General features: G+C 33.1%; 1 non-coding gene across 1 annotated transcript; it reads left to right on the top strand.

Moving 5' to 3' along the window:
• The first annotated feature begins 2,036 nt into the window (after positions 1-2,036).
• On the top strand, positions 2,037-2,179 carry LOC120076934. The gene has a single exon (XR_005481681.1). It is a non-coding gene; the product is annotated as a small nucleolar RNA snoR137 (small nucleolar RNA).
• The last annotated feature ends 2,706 nt before the right edge of the window (positions 2,180-4,885 follow it).

Genomic DNA, 4,885 nt, shown 5'->3' with positions numbered 1-4,885 from the left:
GGAAGGCTTGTGGGAATCCTTGCAGGGTGCATGTTTGTTATTTCCTATCCCGACTCTCCTTATGCTCGTCAACCTTATCTTGAAGGCCCTTCTTAAACCGAATCATGGTCGCGTCAAAAATAAATTTACCCCAATCCTTGTTAAAAAACACCTCACAGTCATCAATGTAACTTAGGAAATGGTAGTCAATGCTTGTATTCCTCTCCCTTCCCATAAGCCTAAACTCAATAAAACAACGACATATTGATGGCATCCTTGTCATTATCAAACTGTAGGTTCATATACTTGGCATCTAATTCATATGCCTTCACACCCTCGACATCTTTCAGGTGTCTCCTCCTAAGTCTAACATGTGGCTAGTATCTCTATCTACCCGTCTAATTTGGTGTTTTAATCCTGTTACTAGGTCAAACTCTCTCCGACCAAATGATACTTTCGTGTCCAACAAGTTAAAACTAATTGTATCTCTTCTATTCTCATTGACCTCTCTAAGAAATATATAATGAATTAACGGTCCGTTAAAAATTATACTAGCATCTAGTAAAGGATTGAAAACGATTTGCCTAAATAAAGCACAGGGTGCATAGACACATCCTCAGATCCCTACCCGCCTAAGGCAAGTCCAGGTTGTTGCCCTATCCCTAGAACCTAGCCCATCTCTTGCACCCGCCCAAGACTCAACCAGGACAACATCGGGTGCACAAAAACCACATCCCCGGATTAATACCCGATTAGGTTCAAATCGGACCAATTTGTATTTTCCCCAATATTCTCAGCCTGATCAATACCCGGTAACCCTTGTATGAAGCCCGATCGAGAATATGGTGATTTTTAGATACTAAAGATCAAACTTTTATGCAAAAAATCCAACTTTTGGGTCCAAATGAGTCCGAAAATGCCGAAAATGAAATTTAAATGCAAAAAGTATGCTAAAGTCAAAGAAAATTATACAAATATGAATACAAAAGAAGATAGTTCATATACACACATAAACCCTAAAAATGCTCGCTCATACAGTCGAAAAATCTATAAAAGTTAAACATGTGAACATTGGAAACGTTGATTTTAACCAAGAAAAATAAGTATCTCAGAACATCCTCAAATGAAAAAAAACAAAATACACGAAAAAAGGTAAAATCAAACCTGATATTTGAGATGAGAAATTCGACGTGAGGTTGAAAGAGTTGCGAAGGAAATGGAGAAAACGTGAAGAAGAGGAAGAAAGAAGAAGAATGAGAAGAAGAAGAAGAAGAAGAAGAAGGAGAAGGAGAAGGAGAATGAGGGGTTTGAGTCATGTAGAAGAAGAGCGAAGAAGAAGAGAAAATGAAGGGAGCGGGGACTTTTGAAATTTTGAGGGCAAATTTGTAATTTTACCTTCCTTTTAAACTTGAAAGGTCCAAAAATACAGCTTTTTCAAAAAGGGTCCAAAATTTCAAAAATAACCTTAAAAATCGTTGAAAATGTCAATTACCCCATATATTTCCCATACCATAATATATGACCAATGACATATACTCGAATATATTGGGCTGGAATTGGATTTCTGGTTAGAAAGCCCACGACATAAAACAAAGGTTGTTCAGCGCGAAAATGGTGCTGATTGCCTATAAATAAACCACCTAAACCCTAACCCAGAAGCACTCTCGACGGCCGCCTTGGTGACCATTCTTGGAACTTCATTTAAGCAGATTGTTCTGTATGAAACTATCAGAATCTTCGTCTCTTCTTCTTTCTGCAATTTTTCGCGTTGCTTTGATTTTTATCTTTGCTTGCATTGTTCTGTTAAGTTCATTGGTTTTCATATCGCCTTCGATAGGCGTTGCGTTCATCGGTGGGTTTTAGATCCAGATGGACGCGTCAACGGAGGCGTAAACTAACTGCAACTCTTCAAACCCGATCGTCTTCGTTTCAATCGGAGGCAAGGTATGAGTCGTTTTTTGACTCATAGCTTTACTGGTTTGACGTTGTGCCATTTGATTTGTTTTCGAAAACCTAGGGTTTATCCAATTGTCACTCCTAAATTCATTACTAAAATTGTTGCTTCTTACTGGTGAACTCTCTCAGATTTAAATGATGGATGTTCATGTTTCCGAAGCATAAATTGATTTGAAATTTGCCAGTATTAAACAGCTCTGTGTAATTTACTATTGCACTCAGCTACCTGTCTCCTGGTACACTCCTTTTTACACGTTCATCCTTGCCTTCTGATTTCTCTAATGATTTCTCACTTTGAAGATTAGATTCAAACAATGTTTTCACCGAAGCTGAAAGATCGGCAAGTTTTCTTATTGTTTCAGTATATTCAATCGTTTGAATTCAAATGAAAACTTCAATCCCTTTTGACAGTTTTTTCGTCCCGAATTTTTTTTCTAAAACTTTGTGCTAATTCATCTTGTTTGGAAAATTCCATTGTTAACCCTTCATTCTCTGTTGTAAAAACTGTTCGAAGGATGATCTAATTGAAGGAACTTAATTTCTTATGATCTGGATAATACTAGGCCATTAGTCAAAATGGGATTTAACGTAAGCTCTATCAAATATATTGAGAGAATCAAATTCGAAATATTGTTAATGAAGTTTTGTCAAGCTTTTACAGAAATGGATCGATTTTGTTAATGAAATTCTAATGAACATGTTTCAGATTTTCTCACATTCAAATGGGAGATTTAAATGTCAAGTTACATGTCGCACATAACTAATTAACAAAACTTGCTTAACTTGTGGCTCGATAATTCAAGGAGTTTGTAAACAATATAAAACCTAAATCTCCACAAAAAGAAATTTATAAAATGATCTAATCAAATGATACTTAATGCTAGATATACATGAATCATCAATATTGAAAATTTAAAAATACCTTAGAACATACAGGGATAATTTAATTAGATCTTTAGCATAAACTGAAATGAATCATCAATATTGAAAATTTAAAAATACCCTAGAACATACAGGGATAATTTAATTAGATCTTTAGCATAAACTGTCATCATTCTTCATCCTGTTAAAGACTTGTGACTACTATTTCTAGACATTATATTATAATTATACATATTTTTATTCATATTTCCACATTTAAAATCATATACATGAATCATCAATATTGAAAATCTAAAAATACCTTAGAACATACAGGGATAATTTAATTAGATCTTTAGCATAAACTGAAATGCTAGATATACATGAATCATCAATATTCAAAATTTAAAAATACCCTAGAACATATAGGGATAATTTAATTAGATCTTTAGCATAAACTGTCATCATTCTTCATCCTGTTAAAGACTTGTGATTTAAATGTTAAAAGGGTTGATTTTAAATGTGGAAATATGAATCAAAATATTTATAATTATAATATAATGTCTAGAAATAGTAGTCTATCTGTCTTTAATAGATTGTAATATTTTATTATATTTAATAATATTTTCAATAATTTGATATTTAAAATAATTTTACATATTAAAATGTTAATAAAATGTTTTTTTATAAGAAATTTGGAGAATTATTATTTTTAATGAAGATTTAAGTTAGTTGATGTGAATGCTGAAAAAAAATCTCTTTAAAAATAAAGAAGGAATGAGGGCAAATTGTTAGAAGAAAATTTGAAATGTTTTCATAATAACTCTTTTGAAAAATCTGATCAATTCAAAGATTCAAATGAAAATTAGAAATATATATATCAACGAATGATCATAAATTTATTATTATTAAAGTAAAGAAATTATAAGTTAGAACTTGGAGAGATGATATGGATCAATCCAAATTTGTCAAAGGAATTGGAGGCATGCTCTACCATTGAGCAAATATCTGTGGATGGAAAATGAAATTCTCCCCTTGAGCATGTGGAAACGTGGGCCAATGACCTAATATCTGGGTCCATAATATTAAATGCTAATGTCATCACAATATGAGATTATAAGAAACATGTAATGGAAAATTCTTTAAAATATAAACTTTATTTGAACGGAATTTTCAAAACCAAATGGAGTTCAATGGAGTTTTCAAAATGGGTTTTTTTTAGAGCGGTATGAATGTGGTATTAAAAAAGATAAATAATATAATGAAAGGGGTGTGAGAAAGAGCGACAATGAGAAAGGTGGAGATAGAGCGGTAACGAGAGTCATGAGAGCGAGAGTAATTGAGAATGAAAACAAGAGTGATTAATGACAATATTCATCTACTTAATAAAAAATATAAGTTGTGATGTTATGAGAGTTAAATATAAAGCTTAACACTCCATGTTGATGTTCGCTTCCTTCTTTTTTGGGAAGATCTTTGTAGAGTTCAATATGTAAGGCTAAAATCGAACCATGATGGAAACTCGTAACAGACCTATGCTTGGTAATGAGAGATCAGGAGGTGTATGAGATATCAGTATGATTGGGAATGTAGTTCTTCAGAGGTGATTGGGAATGTAGTTCTTCAGAGGTGTATAGACTCGGTTAATGAGAGTTCAGTAGGGTTGAACTCTATCTTTATGTTGTAGAGAGGAATATAAGATAAGGAAGTCAACTAATTCGTGTAGTGAAAATCTTAGGGCGTGATATATTTAAGATCACGAAGTATATGCAGTTGCACACATGTTCTATTGGAATTTTAAATCATGACTATAGACAAGTAACGACTGTGTAGTTAGTAAACTAATCAAAGATAAATTGCGATAAGGCGTGGCATGCGAAGGAAACCATTTATGCTTGACTAAGGGTACTCTAGAAGAGTCATACGTTGTTTTACATGCATACGATGAAGCGTTAAAAATGGAGAATTCAGGTAATGTGCATTTCAAGTACAAGTTTATGGCATTAGGGCCTTGTACTAGAGGTTTTGCAAGTTGTGATAATTGTTGATGGATTGCATTTGAAAGGAAAATACAAAGGGACCATTTTGG

The sequence above is a fragment of the Benincasa hispida genome, chromosome 4 (genome assembly GCF_009727055.1).
Source record: "Benincasa hispida cultivar B227 chromosome 4, ASM972705v1, whole genome shotgun sequence".
In the NCBI taxonomy this organism is placed as follows: domain Eukaryota; kingdom Viridiplantae; phylum Streptophyta; class Magnoliopsida; order Cucurbitales; family Cucurbitaceae; genus Benincasa; species Benincasa hispida.
The sequence above is the reverse complement of the archived record's forward strand: the minus strand, read 5'-3'. Positions and strand labels throughout refer to the sequence as shown.